The 24,539-nt window shown below is 44.5% G+C and overlaps 1 protein-coding gene across 9 annotated transcripts in view; it reads left to right on the top strand.

Moving 5' to 3' along the window:
- Nucleotides 1-24,539, top strand: part of MAP4 (microtubule associated protein 4) — a 218,583-nt gene that overhangs the window by 49,621 nt on the left and 144,423 nt on the right. For all 9 annotated transcript variants that reach the window (XM_006260507.4, XM_014604463.3, XM_059729272.1 and 6 more), the window contains exon 2: nucleotides 2,311-2,361. The gene's annotated coding sequence lies outside the window, so the exon portion shown is untranslated. The remainder of the gene's footprint in view (nucleotides 1-2,310; nucleotides 2,362-24,539) is intronic.

Genomic DNA, 24,539 nt, shown 5'->3' with positions numbered 1-24,539 from the left:
AGGGGAGTGAAGAGCCTGTTTTTCCTAGAAGTTCACTTGTTTGGTCTGGAAAACGAAGACTGTAAAGAGGGTTTGGTTGATTGCCCTCTAAATATGCCAGGTGGTGAGCAAACAGCAAAGAAGAGTTATTTAAGCTAAGGGCCACGCTCACACAAGAGCAAATAGATATTAACTGGCCAAGAGTATATTTCTGTTGGAAATGAGAAGTTTTTAACCATTCCAGAACAACTTTCTGGAGCAGCCTTCCAGTACTAGTATTGGGGCATAGTTTCAGTAATGTAATGTAATGTAAGGGCAAAGCTGACAAATATCCATCTCCTAGAATCTGGGACAAATTTAGCTCTATTATATCTGGGAATATAAGCATTCCCCCGTGTTGGCATGGAAAGATATATTCTGTATTGCCTTTTAAGTACCAGCTCGTCTTGCCTGAAGCGCAGTAAAAGAAGTTTTTGTCTTGTCTTCACTTTTAAAGTAAGTTTTGCCATGTCAAAGGTCTGGGAACCTTTTGGGCACTAAGTGAATAAGGGAAGCACTGGTACAAATGCTGTGGTCCCCCTGCTTTAATGGTGGTGGGCTCGGGTGTGATGTCTTGTGTCGGGTCAGGATTGACGGCAGAGGTTGGAGGATAGATTTGTATAGGATGGCTTGGATAGGAATGACCCTGCCTCAGGCAGGGAGTGGACTAGATGATATCTGGAAGTCCCTCCCAGCCCAACTTTTCTACTGTTTTATGAAAAGTTTCACTGACCTTCAGCTCTGATTAGGGCTTCGTCAGCTGATATGCTACGTACACTTCTGCATGGAGGGCTGTTGCGGGGGCTGCGGCGTGTTCTTTCGGTATATAAACACACAAAACAATGAGGCATGAAGTAATCGAGAATAAAATCAAACTGCCTACAGCTTCTCAGATGTTTTCATGATGTAGTCATCATTTTAACAGCTCGTCACATGGTGACCTGTATCCTTATTCACAATCTCCTGGCATACCTGTGGCACGTAGAACAACTGCTTACATAAAGCAGTAACACTTGTGAAGGCACACTGCATTTTTGCTCTCTCTTGTGTTAAGGGTGACGTTCTTTCTGAGAGATGTTGCTTGTGCTGTTTCTTCTTGCTCTTTCTCCTCTCAACCAGAAACCAAGAGAAGCAACAGCATTTTTGAGTCGGCAGTGTTTGGACCACTAGTGATGGACCACAGTTTAGGAATCTGTGACCTAGAAAAAGTAACTTTAAAGAATAATTACTCAAAAGTCAGCTCCTAGTACAGTGATGCGGCAAAAAAGGGCCAATGTGATTCTTGGATATAGAAACAGGAAAATGTGAAATCTCCCTACTCCTGCTTCTGTATCTTCCGTAAATAACTGGAGTATTTGGTCCAGTTCTGATATCCGGGGTTTCAAGGATACTGACAAATTGGAAGGGGTCTGAGAGGCTGCAAACATTTATTTAAGGACTTGGAAACCTGTCTCATGGTGAGAGAGAACCTATTTAGCTTATTGGAGGTCAAAGAGAAGGTTGTGACATGATCAGTAGAAGTACCTGTATTACAGGGAGCAGGACTTTGATAGCACAGAGCTCTTCAATCAAACCGGCAGTGGTATAAAATTATCCAGGGCTCGAAGTTGAAGCCAGAAAAATTCAAATTAGAAAAAAATGCACGAACTTAAGCAAGTGCAAGTTGTTGCAGTGGTTAATTATCAAGGATAATGATGGGTTGCCCATCATTTACAGTTTTAAAATTGGGCAGAAGGCAGGGCAGGCGGGTGCCTTGAAGACTGACTGATTCAGAGAGGCATAAGCTTTCATAGGCAGCAACCTACTTAATCAGAAACCAGTTTTTAAAATTGAGCTGGGAGGTTTTTCCTTTTCTCCTAAAAGATAGGCTCTAATTTTAAAGAAGGATTTAATTTGGGGATTTTGTGGGCTGCAATACACAGGTGTTCAAACTAGATTATCACGGTAGTCCCCTCTGGTGCTAGTTTTTATCAGAGGCTGCTGTACAAATGGCGGTCCATGCCGTACCGTAAATGTACACTCTCTTAGCGTTCAGGAATGGGTCAGTAATCTAAAGCCTATTTTGCTTTGTGTAGCCATTAGGTGACAAAGCAAATTAAAGGAGATCCAGCTACAGAAATGGGAGGATGGCAAAAAAATTAGCAACACTTCCAATGGATTATGCTTACTTAAAGCCATGGACTAAAACTTGGCCTGCTGAGCCCTGATAAGATTGTGGTCTCTATCACATCCTAGTAGTCTGTTAAAACTCTGGTTTCCTTATTTAATTGTGTATTCATTTATATTTTACAGATAAGCTGTCTGTGGAGATTAAGGACACATTAAGAACATCTGCTTTTGAAGGTATGAACTACTTCCATTTAAAAGTAGAGCAGCACACACTTGGTATCCACAAACATTTTAAACAGAATTGGTCATGTGGATGTCGTGAAACTTCAGCGGGGAAGACGGCCACCACCTGGAGTTCAGAAACTGCTTAGGTAGCAGTAGTGCTTGGCTTCGTGCTGTCTGTTAACACTTGGCCCACTGGCTAAGTTGCATTCGGGTGGAATTTGTAAGCTGTGGCTCCAGGCCTTCTGCATGAGGTGCTCCCAGAATGGAAGCCTGCTGGGACCATTTAACAAAATTCAATCCTTTCCTCTTCCACTCAACAGGTTCTTAGGCTTGCTTGCTTTTTTGCTCAGGTTCTCCAAGCTGCATCTCCTTGTGGCTTCTGGCACTGGTTTCTGCTCAGTTCTAACTAGCAGGACTCACGTGTGGCTCAAAGAATATAATTCCTGGCAAGTTTGGCCTCTTCTCCTCTTTTGTTTCTTCTGTCGGATGTTGTTTTTTACCCCAGCCTGTTTGCTTGCTCTGTTGATGGTGTTTAAGTGACCCAGCTGGTCACAATGCCTGCCTTTTGCAGGAGGGAGGGGGTCTGATTTGATTGAATAGTTTATTTGGATGAATTAACAAACCCGAGCTGTTTGTTATTACCCTAGGCTCAAATACTACACTTACTGTTCTTGGTTAACAGATAGTACCATGTAGCCGCACTGCTTCACTGGTGTGCCTGCAAACAAAGGATGTTTAAGGGGTAGGCATGTTTGTTCCCTGAGCATACGCACGTACTAGCAAACAGATCAAGAATGAACTAGAACTCTAACCTTTGATTCCTCTTTGAATAAAAGTGACATAAATTTTAATGGATGAGGACCGAATCAGTGATGCTGCACTCAAATCATAGTTTTATACTAAGTTGTCCCTTTTCTTTAAGCTTCTGCTGTTCCTCAGACTTGGGTGCATTTGGTGAATGCAGTAGGCTTCTTCCTGTCTTCACCCACATAGCAATACTGAAACCAAGGAAACAGATAAGATAAGGAAACGGGGCCATCCACATAGCCTGTATCTATCTACAGTTAATACTGAGGTTTTTGAATGGACAAAATTTCACAAGATTGGTGAATGTTGCCTTTGTCAAACATTGTACTGGGCAAGACTTGTTAAATAAAACTGTCTGCTCAAACCTTCCTTGAAGCCTACAATCACTTCAGTTGCATTTAAGTAGTTTCCCTTTTATGTTTGGGACAAACTTCATTTAAAATACTCCTTTCCGAAACAGGGCTGACTCTTAACTGGCTACTGGTCTAGAGGGAGCAAAGACTGGTTTCATTCAGTTCTGACTGGAATACACCTCTGCAGAATCCACTTGTGCACTAATATCACAGAAACTGGCTTCTTTCTAATCGAGGAATGCAGCCGCTTGACTGTCAGAGCACCTTATTGCACGAGGCAAACTATCTTGGATTATTTTCCTTTTTTAAGAGCGGTCTGGGTGGATGCCAAATGGACTGGCATATCACACTTGGGGGAAGGGGAAGGGCTGGGAGGGGTGGTTCTGATTTCTGTGCATGCTTCTTGCTGTTTTTTTTGGCCTTGGACAGCACTAGAGGGAAAAATCCAAGGAGGTGGTGCATTACGTTCCCGGGCCAGGGATTTAAGGAGACACGCGACTGAACAAAGAACATGTGAACTTAGGAACACTCGAGTACGTGCACCCACACCTGAGATGCAGCTTTTCCATTTTGTTTTCTCTCGCCTGTCTGCGTAGCCCTGGCTAAACAGCCCTGTGGGTGTAGAGCAGTTAATGAGTCTACAATATTGCCGTTGTCTTGGGTGACAATTACAGCCTCTCAAAGCTTTTTTTCTTAAACTGATTGTCAGTCTTTCCAGCTGCTTTGTCTAGGAAATGAGTCTTCATTACATTTTTAGGTCAAGGCAGGCTTGCAAGAAAGGTGCTAGGAATATGTTGCTTGTATCCTCCTTGCCCTTTCTTCCGCCAATATTTGCTGTTCCACACATTCAGGATGTGGAAGCACCTGTTTGATTTCCCAAATGGCTTATTTCCTGAGGTACTTAATTCTGGTGCACGTGTTTGACTCAACATTCATTGCCTCTTTCCCCAGTCCAGTGTCTGGCTGTATGAAGGTAACTTCCTTTGGGCGACCAGCTGAGTGTGGGGCAGCAGGTAGTACAAGAACATGCTTGGGAGGAAGTGCCTTGCATGACCTTGATGTTGGTGATGGACCTTGGATGACCAGCCAGCATTAAGGTCATCCAAAGCACTTCCTCCTGAATATGTTCTTATACATCAATTAAACATTAATGTGAATTTCATGATTCATTCACGTGGAAACACAATTTTTGAGAGCAGTTCTCTAAAGCCAGAATTGAGGATAATTAAATAAAAAGTTGATCAGTTCTGGGAAAACCTGGTCATCCTGTTTTCTTCCTTTACCATCTTTGTAAAGATGGAAAACTGGTTTGTTGGGCATCTTACTTGTTTTCTCTGGGAGTGGTGTTACACTGCTTTCAGCTTGCAAGGTTGTGCGCTCTGAGCAGTGTGCAAGGACTGCTGCCGGACATTTTAAGTTTGCGGTGTAGATGTGCTAGCATTGCCTGAATAGCAGGACAGAGAAGTAAGTGAGCTATGATTTTTCAGTGTACTGTGCTGAGTCATATATGGGGATAGATGGTAAGAAGTTGTTGTTTCTTGCTTACCTAAAAGGAGTGTGGTCAGAGTGCTTTTATTTTAATAGTAATGACCTATACAAGAAAGAGGAATCTGTCCAGTCCTTTCTCCTTCCCCTTGCAAGGGGAAATTGCCTGTGCCCGAGTGCATAATACCTTGGCTGGCTGAGAGTCAATAACTTCCTAGTTACTGCAGTTGTAGCTTCCACAAGGAAATGAATCATTCTTTCAAAACTAATTGAGCACACCTGATAACACTGCCAAGGAACCCAAACCTCCTTTTTTCACTCCTTTCTCTCCAGAAACCAGGTCTTTGTTTTGTAAGCGGCACCTCATTTTTAGTCCCCAGTTGAATATATTTGTTGTTGAGAGAACGGAAATATAAATACAATGGCAGCTGGATTGCAGCAGCAACTCCCTTCCTCCTCTGCTGGCTTCCTGCATGCATTTAGGAAGATGAAAACTGCTCTTTTTACCTTAATTAGGTTTGGAAGAAGAGGCATTGGGCTACCTAAATTTCACTTCTCTGGAGGTAGGCAACCACTGATCCTCTGGATCAAGGTGTACATGTACGAGGTCTAGTCAGATGCCTGATGATGAATCCCGTTGTGGCTGATGAGCCCAATTTGAGAGCAACACAGCTTGTTACAAGTTTCACAGATCCGTGTGTTGTCTGAGTAGGAGTTCAAGTTTGCAATGCACGGCTTCCTTCTTTCTCACTTTGCTTCCACCTTCTGGATCAAAGCTGCTTCATGTTGAGCTGCACCCAGTGCCAGACCAGATGGGATTCTGCACGCTCCTCCCAGCTTTCTGCACTGAAGTTGAATGACTTCTTATCGTTTTTTGCACACAGCACAGGACTGCCCTAAAGGACAACCCCGCTTTGTAAAGCCATCTTGAATGTTGTTGTACAAAATATTCTTGGATACGGTCTCCTCCCATTCTCCCGACATGGTTGATCCATCGCAACCTCCTCATCTTGATGGTGGTTTTTAAGTGTGTCAGTCCTATGCACTCTGGTACCTCTGTGTTTTGGTATTCTGTCTTCCCACTTTATTTTCAGGGGCGTGCACAGGTAGCTCATCTCATGTGGAACCATAAAGCAGGAAGAGCAGCACACGAGTCTCATAGATTCTCATCTTTACCTTAGCTGATAGTTTACTGTTATTCCATGCACGTTTCTGTAATAGCCTGAAATTCTTTGCTCATTTCCAATTCTGTTGGTCAGTTCAGTCTGAAGGTCAAGATTTCTGCTGACTCTAGAACCCAAGTAGCAAAAACTCAATGACGCCATGACTTATTCTCCAGGGTGGTGTCAGTCACTGGTGCTTCCATCTCTTGGTACATGATCGCAGTCTTTTTGAGACTAATTGCTCTCCTAAAGCTTTTGCATGACTCAATCCGCCCAAGAGATTTTTCAAGGAAGATGTACTGTGGGCAACCAGGCCCATGTCATCTGCACGCAGGAAGTCTCTCAATACCAGTTCTTTCGCCTTGGTTTTTGCTCTAAACCTTGCAATGTTGAACAAGCCTTTGTCTATTCTGGTCCAAAGATAAATGCCATCATTGCTGTCCTTGAACGCAAGAGGAAGCAGGAATGAAAAGTAGACGTTAAAGCATAGGGCTAAGACTCCCTGTTCACCCCATTGTAGATGCTGGAGGTGTTTGCTTCTTTGTTTTCATACACTGCAGTTGCCTTCATTCTTGATGTAATGAGTGAATGATGCTCAGCAGTTTGGGGGGACAACCCAGTTTCTTCATGGATCTCATCACCGCTGGAGACTGGTTACAAGAAAAAGGGAGCTATTCCTCCACAAGACTGCTTTTCTGAACTAAGCTATGGCTGGGGACTGATGTTCATTCAACCCTATGATCAATCTGCTTTGGTTAGTCTGTAGGGTACAAATCTACTCTGCCTTCTACAGATGTTCCTGACAGACTCTAGTCTCTACTTAAACTGCCTTTAAAATCTGCATTTACTACCCTGCTTTTCTATGTAACATGCAGAGAATTTGTCCCAGTTACTTTTTCCTGGAGTGCCTTTGCTGATTATAGCACATTTTCCTGGAACATAAGCAGAGAGCATATCCTTATATAGAAATAAGACCGTTTATATAGCATTTAACTCGAATAATATTCCAATTTTGTTATCCACCACTACTTAAGGCTCTTTCTAAATATGCAGGAATATACTTCAAAGATTTCTGCCTCCTAAAGGATCCAAAATAATTTGGGATGTGGTTTTAAATGTTTGTTTCCTGCGTTTGTCAGGAAGAGCTAATTTGTCCCAGGTTATCAGGTGGAAATGGGTCAGAACTGACCATGGGTTGCTGCTGCTAGGGCTGAAGGTTTCAGGTATAGGACAGGCTGCCTAGAGAAGCTGTGTGGTTTTTGCTCTGGAAATTTTAAAGAGCAGATTGGACAGACATTTGGCCGGAATGGTTCAGATAAGGATGATCCTGCCTTGAGCAGGACCTGATGAGATCCCTTTCAGCCTACCTTTTCTCTGATCCTGCATAGCAGGGGAACACTTCTGGAGTGAATCTCTTAATTTTTTTTAGTGAGCAGAGGATTCTTCTCCCCCATCCTCCCCTATTACCAATCATTTTGAATGGGCAACAGATGCATGTGCTTCTCCATTTTCTGACTGCATGTCATCAAGAAGCTGCCATGAATTTAATGCAGTAGTAGCAGTTACTTCTTTAAGCCACCATTTTCTATCACAACCAACTAATATTTCTACCCTGAACAGTGCTGCTCCCTTTTCAGAGCTGGTGAATCCCATGAAGCCCTTAAAGCATTTGGCCAACTGCCTGTTTTGAATTTAGCTGAACAAAATTCCTTGTGATCTTCTTTAAGAAAAAGTTGTATTGCCACTCTGAGAGTCTCCTGTTAGAGAGAGTTGGCTGCTGCTTCCCCCAGAGGTCTGTTTTGTGTATTTGTCCCAATGTATGGCTTGGAGCAATCAAATGAGAAGTTCAGAGTAAGGCAGAAGAACTCGACTGTTTTACAGCTTATGTGTTTTCAGAACTGACTGCTAAACTGAACATTACAAGTCGGCTCTGCTCACGTAGAATACCCTTGTCTAATGCAAGGAGCTGATAAGTCAGGTTATAAGAAGAGGCACATAATTGCTGCTTGCTTTTCAATCCCTTTCAGTGTTTTTATGCTAGTGTTAAAGGTCTCAGTTGTTAAACACGGAGCCAATAGTGGCTAAAGGACCTCAAGCACTTTCTGAAATTGTTAATGGGCATACATGTGTCTAGGCACAGATTGGCAGAGGCAGCAGTAGATGCTGGAATAAGTTTTTGGTCTGGCAAATAATTTCTTTGAGGGAGAAACTGGTTCTGCTGGTGGGGGAGTTTGAACCCCACTCCATACTCACACCTAAGATGCTCCTAGTTAGCCTTGCAGGCAGTGCCTACGTCGTCATCATTCAGTCCATCCAGGAAGAGCGCGCACCAACTGCAGATGCTTCCTCAGCCTGACGAAAGGTGTTTGTACCCGAAAGCTTGCAAAGAAGAATTTTTTCCAGCTATTCAGTTGGTCTAATAAAAGATATCAGAGTTACCCAAAGAACTTTGTCTGCCTGTGTCCTTAGACCAACATGGCTACAACCTATACCCCTGTGTCCTTATTTTGGTTTTTATTTACCCAGAGAGGCTGTGGAGTCTAAAGGTTATTAAGAGCAGGTTAAACTTGAGTGAGATGCTCCTGCCTTGAGCAGGAGTTTGGACTAAATGTGACCTGAGAGCCTTGCCAGCACTTCCCCCATGATTATATTGTTCTGAAGTGGTATGGTTGCTGAATGATGCTGCCCCTTTTCCTTTGTGTTATAAATGGAATATTTGACTCCCAGTTGTTTTAGACACTTTCCAGAGCAGTTCTGACCAGAAAAGTGACTTATTCCCAGACATTTAGATGTCCCAAACTGCTTCTGAAAAGTTGAATGCTGTATGCTTTTAAGCATTATTTTAAAAGAGCAATTGCATGTTAAGCCGTAGCCTTGCATTTTAAAACGGGGATATTTGTGCATAAGCATAAACAAATGCAAACAGCATGGGGTGTCTAATGCAGCTGGTCTTAATAAAGTAATTGTCATAGTATCTCATTGATCCATCTGTGCACAAAAAATGCACACGCACAGTCAGCCTCTTTGTACTATCCAGACCAACTGGAATAACACAGCATCGTCCAAAGTCGGAGGTGCTGGTCCAGAAATATGTTCCATGCCTTACACTACAGATCATGTTGGATGAGGTGGCCCAGCTCTTACTGTTTTTTCAGGAATTGCATGTTCACATGCTAGCTTACATGCATATGTTTGAAAGATCTCCGTGTTACTGGCTCCGTCATACACCAAGGCAGCACTGTGAAGTAAGAGCATGGCTGGAGGCTGTATTCATAAGAGATTTGTACTTGGAAACGGCTGTCCCTGGATAGATGGCACAAGATGGATCAAGTTCTACAATGACAAACTTTCTGGAGCTGCCCTGCTTTAAGTCCATGAGTGTCTGGCTGGGGATTTGGTAGTCAAGCTTTGGCAGCTCAGGCCCATGCAAAGCGAAGTAGTTGCTAAGGTAGCCAAACACGCAAGCAGTTCACCTTTTACATTGGAACCAGCATATTGAATGCATACTGAGCAAGTGGAAAGCTGCTGCATTTCACTAAATATGGGTGATCGTGCCCACTCTAAAGTAGCATGGCTGGCAGGGACCCTCTTTGGTGTATTTGGACTAGTGAATCCTTTAAAACTGTCTTTGTGGATAGCCTACAAATCACTGACAGGCTGGACAGCTGCAGTGCAGCAGGAAACCAGTGGTTCTCAACATTTCCTATACCATGTCCTTCAAAGATTCATCTTGTACTTAGCAGTTTGGGAAGAACCAGATGGTCAAGTACCTCTGACACCTGCTTGACCCCAAATTCAAGACCCCCCTGACAATCTGTGTCGTCATGGCTTCAGTAGTCACGAAAGCCTTCCTACCTGTTTGAGCAGGGTTGCTGCTGCTATCCAGAAACTGATGGGAGGATTCCAGACCGTAGGAGGAAACACCCTAAAAAAACTCTTGGCCTGTAAACCAGGAGAGTTTCTCCATCTTGATTGATTGATCTATTGGCCCACTTCTATAACCAGCTTAATCTCTTAATTGGCTGAAGCCTTTTCCAGATTCTTGCACGTGTCCAATGGGAAGGCTCCTTGAACCGTCAGCTACAATGACCAGGCATGGTGTTGCCGCCCAACCTAAGACTGTAGGTTGAAATCTCTGAAAGTCTCCCGTAGCCGGTGGTGTCCTGCATGCTTCACAGTGGGGCGGAGTGGTCCCTGGAGTCTCTACTTTCATTCTCTTGAAGTTGCTGGCCCTCATAATCATAAGGAAGATTGCTTTCAAATGTAAGTCATTGCAGTGTTTTTCATAACCAGATAAAATAAAGTAATTGAAGACCAGTAAAGCTGTTTCATATATTTCAGAGGATTAATAATTCTGACACTTGGAGATGGGGCATCAACAGTCAGACTGTGTTTTCATTTTAGTAATTACTAGTAGAATTGTTTCTCAGTTCAAAGCTACCCGATGTGCTCTGATCACCAGCTTTAATTGTACTGTGTAATTATGGTGCAGGGCTTATGTTTTCATTGAAGGTGCTGTTGGTCCAACCCCTAATGTGGGTGTTCAGTTTTATATCATATATAGGTGCTTTGTATAAAGCAGCACAGCCGGTATGTGAACAGTCCCTAGCTGCCAAACGCGTAGCTTGCAACTGCAAATGTCTGTGGCTCATAGCAAATGGAGTTTATTATTAAGGTAACCCCACTGTCATGATGATTTTTCTTCTGTTTGTCATTTGAAGTCGCCACATAAGAAATGAATATACCACAATTTTTAGTCTTACGTAGTGTATTGGTGCAGGATACGGGACGGGGGGGGCTCTTTTAAGAGGTAAGGTCCAGCTTGCAGCAGTTCACACAGGGCCTGGCTGTAGCCATCCCGTTTTACATGTTGAGCAAGAGGGGCTACAAAATTGACCATGTGAATCTTGGCATGGGAATGTCCTTGGGGTATTTATTCACCACTTCCTTCTAGTATCCCTTTGTTATTCAGTCTCGCCCACTCCTGCCAGATCATTTCCCACCAGCTGGAATGGTTTCTGCCACTCACCAGAAGGGATAACTTGTAAAATCTATCTGCATGCAGAAGCTATTGCAAAATAAGGTATCGTGTGAATTTTAAAATGCAATAGCTATTTCATATTAGGCCCCATGTGAATATTTAAGCAACAAAACTGCACTTTAAGCTTGGAATAATTTAATTTTGGAATCTCTATTATGCAGTGCCTATTCTGAACATTTCCTCTATAGATAAGCCCTAATTAATACATAATAGAATTTGTAACAGGCTCTGGATAGCTGTATTGTTAAACTTTTTAAGCAGTAAATGCGATTTTTTTTTTTTTTTTTTTTTTTGGTAGCGGCATCAATGGAAGCATTAGGTGCAAGACATGGGAGGTGATGGTGCCTCTTTCCTCAGCAGTGGATAGGCCTCATCTAGAGCATGGCGTGCAGTTTTGGGCTCTGCATTTAAAAAGGACAAGAAGTTAGAGTCCAGAGGGGAGCGACAAGAATGATTAAGGGCTTGCAAGCAAGTCATACGAGGACAGACTGAAGGAGCTTAGGCATGTTCAGCCTATGGAAAAGGCACTTCAGAGGAGACATGATAGCAGTCTTCAAATACTTGAAGGGCTGCCATAAAGTAGAGGGGAAACGCCTCTTTTTCTTTTTTGCTGCAGAGAGCAGGACTTGGGCCAGTGGCCCAGCATTGCAGCCAAGTAGGTTTAGATTAGATATCAGGAAAAATGTCGTCTTTGTTAGAGCAGCAAGCAGCGGGATAGATGCCTAGGGAAGTTGTGGAAACAGTGCCATCACTGGGGGTGTTCAGGACTAGGTTGGACAGGCATGAGTTGGGGATGATCTAGGAGTAGCTGTGCCCATAGCAGGACATGGGTATTTCCCATGCTTCTAGGACTTGCTGGTTGCCACGTGGGGCTGGGAAGGAGTTTCCCCCTCTCATTGCCACACATTTTGGTGGAGGGGTGGGGTGGGATCCTTTTCAGAAATGCTGGCTGGCTTCAGTGGAAGCTGCGGGTTTTGACCATGGTGTGCAGTGTCCCTGCTGGGACGAAAACCCAGAGATTTGTGGCTGGAGGGCATTGCCCCTCTGCTCAGGGTCAGACCGATTTGCTAGCTATGGATTTGGGAAGGAAGCTTTATCCCGTGGTCAGATTGGTACAGGGGGGGGGGTTGCCATCCTCTGTAGCCCTCTTCTTGGCTCTCAAGTGTGTTTTAACAACTGTTGCAGCATCAGGGCAGTGGCCACTGTTGTCCCCCTGTTTTACCTGTGGCAGGTTAGGGAGTTATGCCTTGTATTGTCAGGTTTTGATTGCCTGCGTAGTTTTTGCTAATAGGTTAGACGGTAGATTCGTATAGGATAGTTTGGATAGGGATGACCCTGCCTCAGGCAGGGGGTTGGACTAGATGTGACCTCTGGAGGTTTCTTCCAGCCCTCCATTTTTATTTTTTTTTATTCTAAAAAAATCAAATCAAGTTGCCAGAGAATCACAATTTTCTTAAATCATTATAACTTAATGATTCTTATCATTTTTCTTCTAGCTTGGAGACTTCTTAGCATTCATAATCTTGTACTTTCTCTACCCCATAAGGAGCTAGAAGCCTTTTTAAATGAAAATTGAGATGCTCGCATAATCTCATGTCTCTAGGATTAGTGGATTCAGGATATTGCGACATGTATAATAAAATGGTGGGAGCTGAGAACATTACAAAGGAGTCTGCTTGCAGAAGGAAGTTGCCTGGGTGTATCTACACTCGGTAGACATCTCCAGGTAAAGGTTCAGAGATGAGGGAGTGCAGGGTGGTTGGCTAAAGCGGACGTCTAACTCTAACACCTTGACAGTGCAGTCCTGGCTTTTTGGCAAATGCATTATTCTCTTGTTTTGCTTTTAGTTAAATGGAAGCTGCTTTCCTTTTTGATGCATGTACTATTAAAGGAAAACAGCTGACAGGAACAGCTGGTTGCCTTGCCTGTTTGCCTTGTGGCTTAGCAGTCAATATGTAGCATAAAAAGAGACTGCTTTATTAACCAACAGTTTTCAGAACCCTTCCCCCTGCATTTAATTGCCTTCCTCTGCTGTCTCCTGCCAGGTTTAAAAACCAGAGATTTCTTTCCCCTTAACTTAATGATATAAATGCCTTTATTTTGTGCTGCCTCTTCTTTGGGTGTGTAATATCTAGAAGAGCCCGGGGTTCTTGTGGCACGAGAAACCAGCACGCAGTTCTGTCTTCTCTGGCTTTTCCTTGAAGAACAGAAAAGCATTTGAATTGATACTGTGTGGCTTCAAACACACAAGGCTGTGCAGAGACGCGCCCTTTACCTTTTATCTAAAGGAGTTAACATTTATGGTTTTGGAGATTACATACCAGTCATTTTTAGGCCCCTTGTTTAAAAGCTCTGAGTCATGCGCAGCCAGATACTTACCCTAAAGTTTAAAGAAAGCCCCTTGCAGTTATTGTCTATGAACTCATCTTCCATGTGGCTTTTTTGAGAGCTGTCCAAGCCCATTAATCCCCACCTTTACATTCCCTAATCTCTACAAAGGCTTATAGGCAAGTTATTCTTGTATACCCTATGAAGCTGCATTGGCAGGGAGTCTATCATGCTGCAGTTTAGGAGAAGTGTATTAGAGTGTTTTGTATTGGCCAGGAGGCTAGGCAACTTCGTAATGTAACCATCGCTTACCCGGGCACTTCTATCATTACAGCTCTGATTATTTAATAGTAGTGAGAGTTGCTCAAAGGGGGGACATTCATTTTGAACGTGGGTATTCTTCTACTCTCTTCCCAATGCGCCTTGGTGCAATTAACACTCGTAAAGCTCTCTTTGAAGGCAAAAATGCAATGTATGTAACTTTTGTTGTTGGACATTGATTTAATAACTCCACAGTTATGTCGGAGTTATTTCCCTTGGCTCAAAGGTATAGGCTGGAGCGTCATCAGTGGAAATGAATGATGGCTTTTTTTTCTCCACAACCTATTGCTTTTGCTCGTGTCCCCATCAGCTTAACTGTTCTTCTAAAGCAGTTGTTCTCAACCTTTTTTAAACTCCAGACACCCCTTGGAAGATGCCAGTTCCTAGCTGTCACTTGGGGTTTCTTTGGCTATAGAAGAATAATAGAGTGATTCTCCTGTTGCAAAGAACTCGGTGACCACCGCAGGGCAGGCTTGTTTTTAGGTTGCATTCCTGTTTGAACTCTCTGGGTTTATCTGGTGAATTGTGTAGGTGTTTTCACACCTATCACTGAATATTGCATGGGACCCGGGAACGCTATCCAGGATCTCGTGGCAGCACCCTGTTCTAACACCAGCTTGTCTCTTTGGGAGGAAAGGAACATTTAATGTAAACTGGAACCAATAAAGTAGCAACAATATTGGCTTTAAGACTTTTTCAACCAGTATTGTGAGGGAACTCCCAATTCATCTTTCTAGGGTTCACAGATCCTTTGCAGTGGGGCCATCGGCCTGCGCGCAGTCCTGGCAGGAGGAGCAGTGCGTATCGTCTTTCCTTGGCCACCCCCATGGCGAGAGGCTGGGCTAGTGCTTCCTTGTATAAAAAGCAGGACCCTTCATTTCACGCTCTTAGATGAAAAGATTGCTTGGTATCCTGCCTGTCTTGTTCCTGGCAGTCCTGCTGCCACAGGAGATTATCTCCTCACCTCTGCTTGCCCTTCATAGGCATATGGTGTCCTTGCCCGCTTTGGAGCGGCAGCTTGGCTGAGAAGAGCCAGAGGCAGAAGGAAGGTTTTTGTCTCCAGCCTTTCATGTGCTCTTCTGTGACTTTTTTTCTATAGGGAGCTTTGTTGGCTCTGGGCAGCACGCACTCTTCCTCACCACCCAGTCCAGCAGGGTCACTTCTGCCCCACTTCCCTGTCCAGAAAGGGAATCGGCAGGTTTGGAAAAAAGCAGCTTCAGGGGCAAGTAGACCTATTCTCCCAGGGGGTGGCAAAGCCAGAAAGGCAGCATAGCAGATGGCTGTGGGAACGTGGCATTTTGTCCTCGCCAGTAACAGCAGTTCTGACGGTGCCGACCAGCCACTTTGCCCTTGTCCTTTTGCTTCTTGGTGGGCTGCAGGAAGGAGGGCACTGGATGCAGCCTGGGTGTTGTGCAGTGCCCACAGCACTCAAGCCCATGAAGGGCATCCTGAGCCCAATTCACTGCCCCTACCCACAGCCCCCTGCATGATCTCCACACAGCCCAGGCTGAGACCTCCATCTGGTCCAGGTGGATCCTGTATGTTGGGGGTAGAGCCAGTAGCATGACAAAGGGGAGGGGAGGTGACTAGAGCAACATCCCGGGGTGCTGACTTGGGGGGCACAAAAATAGCAACCATCACTGCCAACAGCCTGCCTGCAGCCCCTGCTCGGTTATGCCTCTGGGGAGAGCTCATCCCCGAGATGCAGGAGAAGCTCTGCTTAAAGGATGAAGGCTAACAGTCTGGTCAAAGAGTAAAGTATCTCTTACAAAACAGCATTAATACACTTCGTCAAGAGTGGGTTTAGTATTGTGACTCTGTCATTTAAATACCTGTAGCTGTGATAGGTGAGCTCTGTGTGCCGGGACAGGTAAGTGCATAAAGTGTCATCCATAGTGGCTTTGTACAACAGCATAAATGATAGCTGGGTTTGTACAGATGGGTGTGCGGTTTATCCTGGGGATAGCTCGGACTGCAGGCTACTGTTGTTGTGCATTTTCCACTAGGAGACAGGTGATAGTTGGTTTGCCCCGATCAAATGGCTCTCCTGGGACAAGTTGCAGACATGACACCTGTATTTTACACCAGTCAAGGAGTTTGCATCCTCTGTCCCTTACGTATTTACACTGGTATAAATGGCATCTGTCTAGGCCAATGGTTCTCACCCTTTCTAGACGCAAGGTCCCCCTCACAAAATGGCAGCTCCGGTTTTACTCTTCTTGACTACAGACAAATACAAAAGTAATTTTTCCGTTTCAAGGACTAGAAGACCACAGCAGGGCAGAATGGGTTTTAATGCTCCGAGTTAATGTTTCAGGGATCTTGGCTGTAGCTATTGGTCTAAGCACAAAGCGCAACTATTTAGTTGGTCTGATAAAAGATAGTGCCTCTACCCAAAGCGTTTGTCTGGGTCAGTGTTTGAAATCTCTGTCTGCCTTGTGAGTAATGTAGTTGCTTGCACACCTCAGTGCTAATATTGTGCAGCTTCCTGTGGCACCTGTAAAAGTATCTTGTGGCATCCCAGGATGAGAATCGCTGGTCTAGGCCCTACATGAAATAAAGGATATTATAATCTCCCTTCTCATGCATCCTAGGAAGGTGTAATAGAGAATGGCATTCCCTTGTCCCACCTAAAAGGCCGGGAAAGTGTCAGGATTATCTGTCGGGGCCGAGGGGCTGTGGCCAGCAGCCCGGGCACGTGGGCCGGGGAAGTTGGCACGGCGGACTAGAATTAGGCACTCACGTGTAGAGGTTGATTAAAGATTATTTTACTTACACCGTAGATGGTCGCGGTGCAGGCTGGAAAACTTGGTTACAGTTGTAGATAGAAGAAAAGAAGAAAACTCGAACGATGAGAGCTCTCTAAACCGATACGAGAGTCCGTGCTGTGACTCTCAACGAGCGCGCAGGGCAGGGGTACGTCAGGGATCGTCCGGTGACGGGGAGAGATTCTTGATGGCTGATCAAACCACCAGTCGGTCCGAGAGATACGTAGAAATCCACGAGATAATCGTGGACTCCTTGCCGGAATTCTCTCGGATTTCTCCCGGAATTCTCGGAATCGGGGTTCTCAGGATCCTCGGAGATCTCACGTGGGAATAATTTAGAAACAGCCAATAATGGGGAACAAATTTACATACGGGTGGCGGGAACTCCTTTGCACCGGGGTTTTCTCTCTGCAGCTGAGAATTGCACCATGCAAAGAAAGCTCCACGTGGCGGGAAATAATTCTGCAGTGCCGAAGCGCGCACACAATCATTGGGTCATGACATTATCGTTTTTACCTGTTGCTCTGGGTTGTCACGTCCTGATATCTAACTTGCTTTTCCCGGTTTCTGTTCCTGAGTCTCATCCCCTGCTACTGCTTCCACCACCTGCCCCCAGGAAATGACTGGAGAGGCAAGAGGGACAACAGCCCTGAGATGATGGAAGAACCAGTAGGAGGAAGGGGCCTCTTGGATCACCATTACTTACTTTCTACTGCTCCATCTCTCCAGCTTCATTTTCAAAGAGCAGGAAGCATCTCATTCTGCACCAGCCAAACTGTCACCTGGCTTTTTCACTGAAGATAAACATGGCTATTTCCTGTTTTTAGGAACTTAGCCTGTTTAACTGGAGTGGTTTTCTTGCTATACAGGCCACTTACCAGAAGCAGCCAAGCTCAGGCAGGCATCAATTCATTGTCTTCCTTTTGGATGTGAAGACTCTTGGTTGGTGTTGGGCCAACAAAAATAAACCAATATGATCAGAACTGTGACAGTTTGATTAATCCCCCCCTACAACATGCTGTCACAAGCAATACCCATATGGGTCATTGGGAATGCAAGCATGGCCCTTTCCAAACTAAAAATTGCATGTGTTCATTCTCCAGAAAAAGGAAAGGCGAGACCTGGAACGGTTTCACACACATACATGGGGCCCTGGTTCTTGGGATCAGGTACTCGCCTGCATCCACTTGCAGCTGTCTTAGTGATTTAAAGTGGGAAGCTATGGAAGTCTGAGCCTATTCAGTCGTCAAAGAAATCAACTTATGATCCTGACTCCTGGCCAGAAGTTTTATAGAAAAGGGAATGGAGGTCACAGGCAAGCTGCAGCTCATGAAATACAAAAGAAGAGGATCTTTGCAAGTTGCAGCTGGAGGAAGCATGGGCGTGGTAGATCACCCCTTGTCCTAGCCGTTTTCCTGTCACCTAACCAGTCCTGTTTAGGGTTAGACCTGCTAGGGAAGGTTACTGCTAAATGAGTGAAATCACTCGTGGTGCCTCGGGTCTGAACAGTACAACCAGCTGTTCTTGGCACTTCAGAATCGGGGGCAAACATGGCCCTGTCCAAACCTCTTAATTTCCTAAAGGAGGTTTCTCTTAGGAGTATTCCTGTGTTGCGGTCTGCAGCTAACCCATCTGTTTTGCAGGCTGTGGCATTGCTTCCCATCCCAACTTTGATTGTTACCATTTGATCTCCCAGGTGGTATCCAAGTCTCTTTCCAGGATCCTGCTACCAATAATAGTGGCTTTTAGAGGAGAAAATTTTCTTGCTTCACAGACCATTTTTTTTTCTTCTGATTGGGTTTCTGTACAGAGAAAAGGCAGACACAAATAGTCATACGATGCATGGAGTGGCATTTACTTTGCAGTTGGCGACAGTAATTGTCCACCCGCCCTCCCAACCTTCCCCCCAAACTATAGTTGAGACAAACTATAGTTTAGGAAAGCAGACTTGAAGTATCCTGAATGTGCACATTATCTCAATTGAAGGGAGCTTTGTTATGGCAGGGTATAAACAGGCTGAAGCGTCATTAAAATGGCTCTATCAACCTTACTATAGTTTGCAGGGAAGTATGGATACATTTTCCTGTTACTAGTTGCACATTAGTGTTGTCCATAACCTTCCAGATTCAAGCTTTCATTAATACTGTAGCAAACTGATTTAAATCAAGATTCAGTTTTACTAGTGATGTTATATGGACGTTTCTGGACTGCAGACTTCAGGCCTGAAGTCGCAGCACTCCTAGTCCTGTGAACATAACATGTTCCACCCAAGCAGGGGAAAACGTGCCACGTGCCGAAACGAGAACCCTTCTGGCTGACCCTCGAGTTCTGTCTGGTCTTCTTGGAAGAGCCAACCTTTAGTGAGCCATGGGCTTATTCATAAACTTCTTCATTTAGGGTCATTTAATCCATTTCATTGCTTAGGCCTTGTGACAAAAGGGAAGAAATTCAGAAAAGGGTAAGCGGATGCTTCAAAAAGATGAGGAAGCATTAATAAAGCCCTGGTAAGTCACCACTTCCACTTCTCATCAGACATCTGGAAAGAGGAAATGACTGAGCAATAGCAACATGAGGAAACAATAATGGTTCCAACTGGGTTTTGTTTGCTTTAAAAGCAAAGTGAATTATAGTTTCATTTAAATGAAAACATTCCTGAAATGAGGCTTATTATCTGATGTGGCACTTGGTGGTAGAAATGAACTGGGATGCAGATGCAGGCATCGCACCTTCACTTGCTTATTGGCATTGAACATAGTGATCTGTCAAATTAGTTGCTTGAAAGAAAGCCTAGGTGTTTTACAGGGGTTCTTGGCTGTTCCACATCTTGGGTTAGTACTCTTTGTTTGGATGGTCTTTTGCTCCAGTCATGTGAAGCAGCGAGACACTTCCAGTGCAGTTAAAACAAGCTTTCTCAAAGGGGTTATTTTTCTTAAGGTATCAATTGAGCAGTTAAGTCACTATTTCAGGGGTGCACCCATTAAGTGCTCTCCGCTCTGCGCAGAGCTGCAAAATGATATACTGCATACAGCAGGTACGGAGAGAGTAGCAATTTAATGGTCACTTAAAACAAAAGTACAAACCTTTTGTACCCTTCGGAAAAGGTTTTCTGAATTCAGATTCTGGATTGGAAAAAAAAAGGCTATTATATACATTTCTTGGTATTGTATTTCTACATCCTGAATGCTTGATGTTTCTGGACTGGCTGGAGGTTTACTTGTGATCCTGAAGGGCCTCTTAAGTCATGGGACTTCTCAGAGCCCGGGCCTGCCAGATGCCGTATACTCTTCGCTTGCATGTGAAGTCCAGAGACTGTTTGGTACCTTGTGTGATCTGGTCTTTACCTTTTGTGCTGTTGAACCTGACGGTACGAATGGTGGAAGGTGTGGCTAGGAGCTGTGACGTTTTCCCCAAAACTTCATTTATTATATTAAGAGATGTGCTTTGTTATAATGGAAACCACTGATTCTGCCCATGGATTTGGAAAACCTGAATAAATCTATTTAGCCAGGCATAATCAAGTGAGGTGATCAAGGGAACCCTTATGCTTTTATAAAAAAAAAACAAACCACCTTCTTTATATACATGTACCTACATCCGTGGCTGACGCACATAGCCAGACTTCTAATCATTTTTGCACGTCCTGTCTGTTGTAAATTGTAGCTTCCTACATTAAGAAAGCATGGTTGGGATTGGATTTGTAACTTTTGGCACATCATTTGGGTGAGCTGTTAAAGATGTGTGCTTTGGGTGAACTTTTTTTATTTAGTTGTGGATAATACAGGAGTAAGCAGCCAGATGGAAAGGGGAGAGAGATCACCCAGACCAAGCCAATGCCCAGTGAGTGAGTGATACTATACAGAAAGTGCTATAGTAAATTTTATGGCTTCACCAGTTAAACCTTAAAACAAGTTTCTAGCCTAGCTTGTTAGCCACTCTGTGGCAATTGCCTCCGTGCTGTTGGTGTCCTGCTTTTCCCCGTTCTCTCACCGAGGGGCAGGCTGTTTTGTTTAATGCAGGATATGAGCATGTACCTGGGCACCTGTTGCAGACCCACTGTAGGGCCACACCTTTCTTTACCTTGGGATATCTTTTGTGTTGACATGCTGTGACTTTGCTGGACAGGCTGGCTTGGGGTGGTGTTCCTAGCCAGCTCAGCCCCACTCCTGTGCAAAAGCCAGCTAGGAGGCAGTCTGGGGACTGAAGCTCCCTGAGCATGTGGAATTGCAGGTTATAAGGTTGGCAGTTCGAGGGAGGCAGAGATGGCCACGTTCTGCTTCTTCAGTGTAGGAGAAATGTGGAAGGGCTGAAGAGGGGGTGGGGTGAGGGGCATGTGCAAAAGAGCACTGTGGAAGGGGAATCCAATGAGGGCTCTGTTAAAGTGGTGCTTGGAAAAATAGACTTGCAGTGGTGATGATGGAAGGTTTCCTAGTGATCAGTACCTTGGGGCCAGCTTGTAGGCAGTAGGCCTGATGGAAAGTAAAAGGGCTAATTTGGGTTTGGAGTAGATGGCACTTTTATCGGTTTACTGTTTCAGGACTGGAGCATGGGGAGTCGGGCAGGGTGTGACATTCCTCGCCTCTAAGATGCCACCATTGGATGCCCAAAAGGGAGACAAGGCAACAAGATGCTTCAGTGAGGGGAGCAGGTGAGGGTTTGGATCCTTGCTACCTGGGAAGAGTCAGGGTTTGGTTTAGCTAAACTATACCACTGCACAGTGGAGCAAATGCATTGGCTGGCACAAGGCATGAGAGAGGCCTTGTGTTTAGTCTCATCACCCTAAGCATATTGTTGTAACTAATATCTAACCTATTAGGTGATACCCAGTGAAAGGCTAGCCCGTAAGCCTGCACTTATTCCTACGTAAGACTCTCTTAAGAAATTATGTATAATTTGCTTGACCTGAAGGAAGTCGGCATTATGGGGAAATGAATACCTGCATTCCTTAATATAAATTTTTAGCATAGGACAGTTAAGACTAGGGACAGAAATTGCACACAAACTGGTATCAGTGATCATAAACTGGTTCAAATCTGTAACGCAACAGATGTACAGTGGACTTAAACCACTTTCAAAATGGTTGAAACCAGTTTAAGATGAACCTGGATGGGTGTGGTATCAGATTTAACTGATTTAGGTTAAATCAGTTTATTGAACTTCTGTCTCAGATCCCCTCCAGATTCAAGCTGCCTGCTCCAGCCGAGGAGGGCGGCCGGCTCTTAGCACCTTACAGCTTCTGGCTTGGGCCACTGCAGGCACGTGGCTGCATTTCTGGGATCAGAAGTGAATGTCTGTTCAGTTGCTCATCGATTTAATCTACACAACTTTGACTAACCTGCCAAGATTGAATCGATTCAGCCCTGAGCTTTTTGACTGTCTCTACTTAGCTTAAGAGGATGTAGCACTGTATCTAACATGCCTATTGGAAAACAATCCAATTGTTGTAAATGAACTCTGGGTCTGCCCTTTGTCATAGGTAAGCTGCATTCACATTATCTACTGAAATCAAATGGGCTACCAGGTAGTCGGCCTCTTAAAAAATCAGACCTCAGTGACTTTGGTAGTTGCGCGTGATTTAGGACATCCAGACCTTAGATTTTGAAAACAAATGAGCTTTAATCATGCAAGGGTGGAGGATACAAAGGTGTTTTAGCATAGCTTGACGCAATTAGAGTTTGTGAATATGGTTTACCTGTCCATGAAGTATACATGGTGCTTGGTATCTTGACCGAGCAAGTCAACAGTGTTTGTTCCTTTCTTTAAGAAACTGGAGACCCCTTTGTACAAAGATTATTTTTACAAGTACGGAAGAGAAGGGATGACTTGTCTGTCTGTCATACTCTTGCGTATGCTTCAGCGTGCAGTAGTAGCTCATGTAGTAACCCAGCCTAAGAAAAGCAGGCTGACTTACGACATGAGAGATGACAACTATGGCAGAGCTGCTTCTGTTCCTTACAACACAGATTTCATTCTCTGAATTAGAAGCTAATTTTAAAGGAGCGTGAAGATACTGAAAGAATACAAATGGCTTACCAAATCTGCGTGACAAACCGGACCTGGATTAAATGCCAGGAAATGTAATTTGCTCTAAACGCTGCGCCTTGTAAGAGAATGACCTGACCAAAATGTATTTGACCTTGAGGCCTGAGCAGAGTTTGACCCCTTGGCTGGGGAGGACATAGTAGAGTTAATACTCTAGGACAGCAGGTCTTGATCATTGTTTCCCTTTCACAAAATGCCAGTTTTTGACTTTCACTTGGCTTTTTGACAACAGAAAAATACTGGGGCAGTTTTTTCTGCTGAAAACTCAGAGCACAACAGGTCCGAATGTTTTGGAGGCTATCTGAAATCTCTAGGTTTATCTTGTGAATTGTATGTAGGGGTTCGGACACCCTAACAGTGCTAATAATTGCTTGGCACCCCAGAAGGGATCTCGCAGCACCCTGGGGTTCTGTGGCTCCCCGGTTGAGAATCGGTGCTCTGAGATTTAACATCAGAAATCAAAGTACCTTCCTTAGCTGCTGGAGTCAGACAAGGGGGGACTTAGTCAAGTTTGCTTGGTGCAGGTTGGAAGCCGTTCACTTCTCTGCAAATGGGCTTGCATTTACAGTACTGCTCCGGGTGGCTGTGAGAAGCTGATTGCAAGTGCTGTGTCACTCTAGTGTCTGGCGGAGCTGAAGGCCGTGTGGATTCCTGCAATGATTAGACTTCAGCAAATACTCTTGTCTGCACTGCAGGACTCGGGGGAGGCCGCGCGTTCCTCCAGAAGAAGCAGATCTTCTTTGCCAGTCTGTAGGAAGCATGTTTATCTGCACATGGAAACATTCAGCATAAGGTGTAAATCATCTCGCACAAAGTCCATAAAACTGTCCTCTGAAAGCCTTTGTCTTGTATTTCCCTTGCCCCATCCCCGAGCCGGAAGATGAGTAGCGTCTGTACCAGACTGATTGCCATATTAAATGCAGAGCCTCTGTGTACACAGACTTTTTGGAGAGGATGGTATGCAGTAAAGCCATGCAAGCTGTAAAATGAAACTGGAGCTCAGGAAATGTCTCTCGCTCTCTTCCCCTAAATAGGAAGAAGGAAAAAATAGTGGGAGGAGCTTGGGAATGGTGCAGACATCGGCACCGGCTCTGACCCTCTGGGGTGGGAATCGGTTACTACAGAGGCAAACGCCGATAAAATGGCATTTGATCCCTTTTTCTAAGGAGAAAAACTGAAGAAATTTTAGGGTCACCTTCTCTCTACACCTCGACTTCCTTGATGTTAATGCCTATGAAAGCCATCTTTTGGTCTGGAGAAACGGTTGTGGTTGTCCTCGTGGTGATAAAGGCCCTTATGTAGTCATAAGCTGGCTTTAAAAGAAATGGAAAAATAGATGCCCAAAATATTGGGGTGTGGAATAAGTCTGTATGGCGCTCTCAGTGTTGGCTGCTCTGTAGAAAGCTCCACACTCCTTTCCCTGAACAAACGTCCTAATTTTGTGGGATGCAGCCCCTGAGATAGGGGATGTCTTAATCTTTCTGCAATGGCCAGATATGGCTAGCTCCAAAAGAAGTGATGTTTTTGTGTTTCGGCTTTTACAGTGGCTTTCTGTTTTGGGGCACTGCTGGTGTGGAGCTGATACAGCTGTGCATTTCTCACCTTTTCTTTGGAGCAAAGGAGCTGCGTGATTGGGCCCACTGGGGGAAAATGTGAGAGTCAGCTAGGGCTCTTCCAGAGATAAACGTCTTCAATTATGCAGCGAGCTGTTAACGAATGATCCTGGCTCTCTTGTTTCTGCCGCCTCTTAGCAATTTTTAGAGGAACTTGGGCAGGGATTCACAGCTGGGGAGCTATTCAGCGTATTTCAAACAGCTACTTCTTGAAAATGCTTGGTGCTTTGTATTTCCATCCTACCCTTTTGTTGAAAAGGTTAATGCCA

This window comes from Alligator mississippiensis, chromosome 5 (assembly GCF_030867095.1).
Source record: "Alligator mississippiensis isolate rAllMis1 chromosome 5, rAllMis1, whole genome shotgun sequence".
In the NCBI taxonomy this organism is placed as follows: domain Eukaryota; kingdom Metazoa; phylum Chordata; order Crocodylia; family Alligatoridae; genus Alligator; species Alligator mississippiensis.
This window is presented reverse-complemented; position numbering and strand designations above follow the sequence as displayed.